General features: G+C 44.7%; 1 long non-coding RNA gene across 1 annotated transcript in view; it reads left to right on the top strand.

Moving 5' to 3' along the window:
* LOC139759979 (uncharacterized) overlaps window positions 1-9201 on the top strand; it is a 246397-nt gene that overhangs the window by 84510 nt on the left and 152686 nt on the right. Inside the window, exon 3 of the long non-coding RNA XR_011715190.1 lies at window positions 6098-6167. This is a non-coding gene — a long non-coding RNA (uncharacterized lncRNA). The remainder of the gene's footprint in view (window positions 1-6097; window positions 6168-9201) is intronic.

Raw genomic sequence — 9201 nt, 5'->3', positions numbered from 1 at the left:
ACAGCACTGGTGGGTGATTCGAGTAAGAAACTGCAGAAATTGGTGACTGACTCTGGAAAAGTATGAAAGGAGAAAGATGAGAGTAAATGTGAATAAGAGCAAGGTTATTAGTTCAGTAGGGTTGAATGACAACTTAGTTGAGATGTAAGTTTGATTGGAGAAAAATTGGAGGAAGAGTGGACATGGCAGTGAATGGAACTGTGAAAGCGGAAGTGTGAAAGGGTGGGGGAGGGGAAGGTTCTGGGAGCACTGACGAATGTGTGGAAAGAGAACGTTATCTGGTTGGGCAAAAACGGACATGTTTGAAGAATTAGTAGTTCTAACAATATTATATGGCTACTTGGCATGGGCCATAAGTAAGGTTTTGCGGAGAAGTTGATGGAGAGAGATTGGTGATTATTGGTGCATATGCACCTTGGCATTAGAAGAAAGATCATGAGAGGTAAGTGTTTTGGGAGCATCTGTATGAGTGTGTTAGTGGTTTTGATGCACGAGACTGGGTTATAGTGATGGGTGATTTGAATGCAAAGGTGAGTAATGTGGCAGTTGAGGGAATAATTGGTATACATGGGGTGTTCAGTGTTGTAAATGGAAATGGCGTAGAGCTTGTAAATTTATGTAGATTTCTGGAGAAGGCATGGAGACATCACACACCCCTGCCGCAAACGTACATTCACTGAGAACCAATCACTTTCCTCTCTTCCTACACGTACACATGCCTTACATCCTCGATAAAAACTTTTCACTGCTTCTAACAACTTGCCTCCCACACCATATATTCTTAATACCTTCCACAGAGCATCTCTATCAACTCTATCATATGTCTTCTCCAGATCCATAAATGCTACATACAAATGCATTTGCTTTTCTAAGTATTTCTCACATACATTCTTCAAAGCAAACACCTGATCCACACATCCTCTACCACTTCTGAAACCACACTGCTCTTCCCCAATCTGATGCTCTGTACATGCCTTCACCCTCTCAATCAATACCCTCCCATATGATTTACCAGGAATACTCAACAAACTTATACCTTTGTAATTTGAGCACTCACTCTTATCCCCTTTGCCTTTGTACAATGGCACTATGCACGCATTCCGCCAATCCTCAGGCACCTCACCATGAATCATACATACAATAAATAACCTTACCAACCAGTCAACTATACAGTCACCCCCTTTTTTAATAAATTCCAATGCAATACCATCCAAACCTGCTGCCTTGCCAGCTTTCATCTTCCGCAAAGCTTTTACTACCTCTTCTCTGTTTACCAAATCATTTTCCCTAACCCTCTAACTTTGCACACCACCTCGACCAAAACACCCTATATCTGCCACTCTATCATCAAACACATTCAACAAACCTTCAAGATACTCACTCCATCTCCTTCTCACATCACCACTACTTGTTATCACCTCCCCATTAGCTCCCTTCACTGAAGTTCCCATTTGCTCCCTTGTTTTACGCACTTTATTTACCTCCTTCCAAAACATTTTTTTTTTTTTTTTCATACTATTTGCCATTTCCCGCGTTAGCGAGGTAGCGTTAAGAACAGAGAACTGGGCCTTAGAGGGAATATCCTCACCTGACCCCCTTCTCTGTTCCTTCTTTTGGAAAATTAAAAAAAACAAGAAAGGGGAGGATTTCCAGCCACCCGCTCCCTCCCCTTTTAGTCGCCTTCTACGACACGCAGGGAATACGTGGGAAGTATTCTTTCTCCCCTATCCCCTATCTCCCTAAAATTTAATGATACTCTCTCACCCCAACTCTCATTTGCCCTCTTTTTCACCTCTTGCACCTTTCTCTTGACCTCTTGCCTCTTTCTTTTATACATCTCCCACTCATTTGCATTTTTTCCCTGCAAAAGTCGTCCAAATGCCTCTCTCTTCTCTTTCACTAATAATCTTACTTCTTCATCCCACCACTCACTACCCTTTCTGATCAACCCACCTCCCACGCTTCTCATGCCACGAGCATCTTTTGCGCAAGTTATCACCAGTTCCCTAAATACATCCCATTCCTCCCCTACTCCCCTTACCTCCTTTGTTCTCACCTTTTTCCATTCTGTACTCAGTCTCTCATGGTACTTCCTCACACAAGTCTCCTTCCCAAGCTCACTTACTCTCACCACTCTCTTCACCCCAACATTCTCTCTTCTTTTCTGAAAACCCATACAAATCTTCACCTTAGCCTCCACAAGATAATGATCAGACATCCCTCCAGTTGCACCTCTCAGCACATTAACATCCAAAAGTCTCTCTTTCGCGCACCTATCAATTAACACGTAATCCAGTAACGCTCTCTGGCCATCTCTCCTACTTACATATGTATACTTATGTATATCTCGCTTTTTAAACCAGGTATTCCCAATCACCAGTCCTTTTTCAGCACATAAATCTACAAGCTCTTCACCGTTTCCATTTACAACACTGAACACCCCATGTATACCAATTATTCCCTCAACTGCCACATTACTCACCTTTGCATTCAAATCACCCATCACTACAACCCGGTCTTGTGCATCAAAACCACTAACACACTCATTCAGCTGCTCCCAAAACACTTGCCTCTCATGATCTTTCTTCTCATGCCCAGGTGCATATGCACCAGTAATCACCCATCTCTCTCCATCAAATTCAGTTTTACCCATATCAATCTAGAATTTACTTTCTTACACTCTATCACAAACTCCCACAACTCCTGTTTCAGGAGTAGTGCTACTCCTTCCCTTGCTCTTGTCCTCTCACTAACCCCTCACTTTACTCCCAATACATTCCCAAACCGCTCTTCCCCTTTACCCTTGAGCTTCGTTTCACTCAGAGCCAAAACATCCAGGTTCCTTTCCTCAAACATACTACCTATCTCTCTTTTTTTCTCATCTTGGTTACATCCACACACATTTAAACACCCCAATCTGAGCCTTCGAGGAGGATGAGCACTCCCCGCGTGACTCCTTCTTCTGTTTCCCCTTTTACAAAGTCAAAATAGTCGCCTTTAGTCGCCTTCTACGACACGAGAGGAATGCGTGGGAAGTATTCTTTCTCCCCTATCCCCAGGGATATGTATATATTATATTATTTTGCTTTGTCGCTGTCTCCCGCCTTTGCGAGGCAGCGCAAGGAAACAGACGAAAGAAATGTCCCAACCCACCCCCCATACATATGTATATACATACACGTCCTCACACGCAAATAAACATACCTATACATCTCAATGTACACATATATATACACACACAGACACATACATATATACATATGCACACAATTCACACTGCCTTTATTCATTCCCATCGCCACCTCGCCACACATGGAATAACATCCCCTCCCCCCTCATGTGTGCGAGGTAGCGGTAGGAAAAGACAACAAAGGCCCCATTCGTTCACACTCAGTCTCTAGCTGTCATGCAATAATGCCCGAAACCACAGCTCCCTTTCCACATATATATATATATATATATATATATATATATATATATATATATATATATATATATATATATATATATATATACATATATATATATATATATATATATATATATATATATATATATATATATATATATATATATAGTGTAAGAGAGATGTGGTAAGAAGAGTGTGGTTGAGAGAGCAGAAAAGGGTGTTTTGAAATGGTTTGGTCACATGGAGAGAATGAGTGAGGAAAGATCGACCAAGAGGATATATGTGTCAGAGGTGGAGGGAACGAGAAGTGGGAGACCAAATTGGAGGTGGAAAGATGGAGTAAAGGAGATTTTGAGTGATCGGGCCCTGAATATGCAGGAGGGTGAAAGGCGTGCAAGGAATAGAGTGAATTGGAACGATGTGGTATACAGGGGTCGACGTGCTGTCAATGGATTGAACCAGGGCATGTGAAGCGTCTGGGGTAAACCATGAAGCGTTCTATGGGGCCTGGATGTGGAAAGGGAGCTGCGGTTTCGGTGCATCATTACATGACAGCTGGAGACTGAGTGTGAACGAATGTGGCCTTTGTTGTCTTTTCTTAGCGCTACCTCGCGCAAATGAGGGGGGAAGGGGGTTGTTATTTCATGTGTGGCGGGGTGGCGATGGGAATGAAAAAAGGCAGACAGTATGAATTATGTATATGTGTATATATGTATATGTCTCTGTGTATATATATATATATATATATATATATATATATATATATATATATATATATATATATGTATACATTGAGATGTATAGGTATGTATATTTGCGTGTGTGGACGTGTATGTATATACATGTGTATGTGGGTGGGTTGGGACATTCTTTAGTCTGTTTCCTTGCGCTACCTCGCTAACGCGGGAGACAGCGACAAAGCAAAATAAATAACTAAATGAATATATATATATATATATATATATATATATATATATATATATATATATATATATATATATATATTGAGATGTTTGAGGACAATGTGTGGTGTGAGGTGGTTTGATCGAGTGAGTAACGTAAGGGTAAGAGAGATGTGTGGAAATAAAAAGAGCGTGGTTGAGAGAGCAGAAGAGGGTGTTTTGAAGTGGTTTGGGCACATGGAGAGGATGAGTGAGGAAAGATTGACCAAGAGGATATATGTGTCGGAGGTGGAGGGAACAAGGAGAAGAGGGAGACCAAATTGGAGGTGGAAAGATGGAGTGAAAAAGATTTTGTGTGATCGGGGCCTGAGCATGCAGGAGGGTGAAAGGAGGGCAAGGAATAGAGTGAATTGGAGCGATGTGGTATACCGGGGTTGACGTGCTGTCAGTGGATTGAATCAAGGCATGTGAAGCGTCTGGGGTAAACCATGGAAAGCTGTGTAGGTATGTATATTTGCGTGTGTGGACGTATGTATATACATGTGTATGGGGGGGGGTTGGGCCATTTCTTTCGTCTGTTTCCTTGCGCTACCTCGCAAACGCGGGAGACAGCGACAAAGTATAATAAAAAAAAAAAAAAAAAAATATATATATATATATATATATATATATATATATATATATATATATATATATATATATATATATATATTTCTTCTTTCTTTCGTACTATTCGCCATTTCCCACGTCAGCGAGGTAGCGTTAAGAACAGAGGAATGGGCCTTTGAGGGAACATCCTCACCTGGCCCCCTTCTCTGTTCCTTCTTTTGGAAAATTGAAAAAAACGAGAGGGGAGGATTTCCAGCCACCCGCTCCCTCCCCTTTTAGTCGCCTTCTACGACACGCAGGGAACACGTGGGAAGTATTCTTTCTCCCCTATCCCCAGGGATGAATACATCACTGAATACCTCATTCCTCACACCTGTACTCCCAAATGTCACATTGCTCACTTTCGCATTCAAATTACCCATCACTAATACTAGTTCCTTGCATCAAACCTGCTGACACATTCACTCAGCTGCTCCCAAAACACTCGCTACTCTTCCTTAGACCTTTCGTTACCAGGTTCATAAATGCTTATAACAATCACTCACCTTTAGTGATCGACATCCGTTTTTACACACACACACACACACACACACACACACGCACACGCGCGCGCGCGCGCGCGCGGGCCTTGTCAAACTTGGATGGGTCAGATGCGTGGCAGTGAAGCAACACCTGTGTGACTGTAGCAGACTCACCAGCCTGCTGATGCCTGGTCCTCCGCCCAGTGTTACCAATCACAGTGCATGATGCATGTGGTCTGGAGAAAGACAAGAAGTGACATGTGCACAACAGATCTGTTATCATAATTATATAACCGACTATTAACTATTATTACCGGTCTTTGCCTTCTGGTAGTTACACCTCGAGTGAAGGTCGTCCTCCGGCCAGGAGGTACGTCATCGTCTGCTGAGGAAAATGAAATGTTTTGTAAAAGACTTCACGCTCCAGAGGAGTGTCTCTCACCCCTTCACCTGACGGTAGAGTTACCATGAAGCTGCGCCATCGCCATGAATGGGTCCTGGAAATCTGTGATTAATTAATCAACAATCGCATACGCATTTTGATCCACCTAGAGATCCCTCCCCTCCGACCTGTCCCCTCCCAATTTCCCCTACCCCCTCCTTCAGTCTGGTCTGTCTGACCCGTATCTAACCGTCAATGTTTCCGTCTCTTGCAGTGTTGGGAGCGATGGTTCACGGGCGGACAGGAGGGGAATCCCCGTCCGTGACACGGACCACGTCAGGCGGGTAAGTGTCAAGAAACTAACCCTTTACCTGGTGTTGTAATCTTATGATATTAGAATTTTTATCCAGCCAGCGTACAGCGTGGGCACACTGCACAACCCACGTCCCACATGAACAGGTTAGAACTCATAACACAACGAAAACAAAACATTTTGATAGTAAACATAAGCAAGGGGCAAACAAGACGAACACAAACTATAACCAACACTAGAACAAGATGAACACAAACTATAACCAACACTAGAACAAGATGAACACAAACTATAACCAACACTAGAACAAGACGAAGACAAACTATAACCAACACTAGAACAAGATGAACACAAACTATAACCAACACTAGAACAAGACGAAGACAAACTATAACCAACACTAGAACAAGACGAAGACAAACTATAACCAACACTAGAACAAGATGAACACAAACTATAACCAACACTAGAACAAGACGAAGACAAACTATAACGAACACTAGAACAAGATGAACACAAACTATAACCAACACTAGAACAAGACGAAGACAAACTATAACCAACACTAGAACAAGATGAACACAAACTATAACCAACACTAGAACAAGACGAAGATAAACTATAACCAACACTAGAACAAGACGAAGATAAACTATAACCAACACTAGAACAAGACGAAGATAAACTATAACCAACACTAGAACAAGACGAAGACAAACTATAACCAACACTAGAACAAGATGAACACAAACTATAACCAACACTAGCACAAGAGGAAAAACACAAAAGTCACAAACGAGAACATGATACCGACAAGTACCATGTAAGCAACAAACAAACAGAGCAAACAATTCATCATCTCATAACCAACACACTAACAATATTCCCATGAGACAAACATACACTAACTACCCTTAAACAGCACAATAACAACTCGCAATAACAAAAAAGACACAAACAAATAATGATTCAAACAACACAAGACATACGTAAACGCAGCATAATGAACTGTTGTGTGTGTGTGTGTGTGTGTGTCTAGCGGGAAGGAAGGGGGCCTAGCTGGTGTGTGGACGTGGCTGGTGTGTGGACAGGCAGTTGTGTGGACGTGATGGATGGGTGTGTGGGCGTGGTGGATGGATGTGTGGGCGTTATGGATGGGTGTGTGGGCGTGGTGGATGGATGTGTGGGCGTGGTGGATGGATGTGTGGGCGTTATGGATGGGTGTGTGGGCGTTATGGATGGGTGTGTGGGCGTGGTGGATGGGTGTGTGGGCGTGGTGGATGGATGTGTGGGCGTGGTAGATGGGGTTGTCTTCGGGAGTCTGTTTCCACCGCAGTCCAGGCTGGGCTCAGGCTGCTGGTTGGCCGACCAAGCTGCTGGAAGGGGCAGGCAGGAGACCCACGTCATGTAACTCTTTATATGTTACTCATGTTACCTCCAGTGTTACCTATGTTACCGTACCTATGTTACCGTACCTATGTTACCGTCGTTATCACTTTTTATTCTGCAATTTCGTTACATGTGTTCAACAGGCCTACAGTTCCCTTCATATGTGACGGGTCCTGGACCTTGTTAACGTTCCCGAGTGCGGCGGACGCCACACTCTTCCTCCTGGGTCTACACAAATTGGTAACTGGTCTCGGCCGGCCACTCAGGGATGGTGCATCTCGTCCCCCTCTGATGCTGTTGCGTCTTGCATGGTTGTTGTGCCGACATGCAACCACGTACTACATGATCATATACCTGACCCTCTGCTCCCAGGGCACCACAACCTCGGCAATTTCAATAGTTTCCGGTAGTTCAGTTGTTTTACTACGTACATGTGGTACTTGAGAGATCCCTGATCCCTTTCTGATTCGTCACTGGCCCATCTCAGGGATGTTAGTACAGAACAGTCCTGGTGAGAGCATTGCTGCCTCACTGTCATGGATGACCTTGCTTCCTTGGTCTCGAAAGTCTGCAGGATCCATGATACCATATTTTGAGAACGAAACAACGGCTGCCTTTTTATATGGTCAAGCCAGGTCAGCACCCCAGGGGGTGAACCTCACCATCCCTGTGCCAGCACCCCAAGGGAATGAGCCTCCCTATCCCCTGGCCAGTACCCCAGGGGGGGGGGGGGGGATGATGAGCCTCCCTACCTCCAAGCCAGCACCCAAGGGGGTGGGGTGAGCCTCTCCATCCCGGGCTCTCCCCCCATTTCCCTCACGAGGGGGACTGGCGGCCCGGGAATAAGGGGGATTACTGCCACTGTTTACTTACCAGTGAAGGGGAGAGGAGATTATATGTTAGGATTAAATAGGATGATTTACGCCGTGGTGATGGTGGTAGGGGAGGTGTTGTGGGTGGTGATGGTTGTGGTAGGGAGGTGTTGTGGGTGGTGATGGTGGTAGGACGGTGTTGTAGGTGATGATGGTGGTGGTGATAGGGTAGGTGATGTGGGTGGTGATGGTGGTAGGGGAGGTGTTGTGGCTGGTCGTGGTAGGGGAAGTGGTGTGGGTCGTGATGGTTCTAGGGGGATGTTGTGGGTGGTATGGTGGTAGGGGAGGTGGTGATGGTGGTAGGGGAGGTGGTAGTGATGGTGACAGGGAGGTGGTGTGGGTGGTGATGATGGTACGGAAGGTGGTGATGGTGGTGGTAGGGAACGTGGTAGTGAGGGAGGTGTTGGTGATGGTGGTATGGAAGGCGGTGTGGATAGTGGTAGTGTGAGTAGTGCTAGTGAGGGTAGTGGTGGTGTTGGTAGAGGTGGTGTACGTAGTGGTAGTGGAGGTAGTGGTAGTGTGGGTAGTGGTGGTATAGGTAGTGGTGATGTAGGTAGTGGTGGTGTAAGTAGTGGTAGTGAGGGTAGTGATAGTGTGGGTAGTGGTGGTGGGGATATTGGTAGTCGAGAAGTGGTAGTCGAGTTAGTGGTAGCGTTGATAGTGGTGATGGGGTAGTGGTAGTGTGGGTAGTGGTGGTGTAGATAGTGATAGTGTGGATAGTTGGAGTACGGGTAGTGGTAATGGGGGTAGTGGTGATGGAGTTAGTGGTGGTAGGGGTTGTGATGTTGGATGTAGTGGTAGTGG

The sequence above is a fragment of the Panulirus ornatus genome, chromosome 3 (assembly GCF_036320965.1).
Source record: "Panulirus ornatus isolate Po-2019 chromosome 3, ASM3632096v1, whole genome shotgun sequence".
Taxonomy (NCBI): Eukaryota; Metazoa; Arthropoda; class Malacostraca; order Decapoda; family Palinuridae; genus Panulirus; species Panulirus ornatus.
Note: the sequence above shows the minus strand (reverse complement) of the source record. Positions and strands in the feature narration are given on the sequence as shown.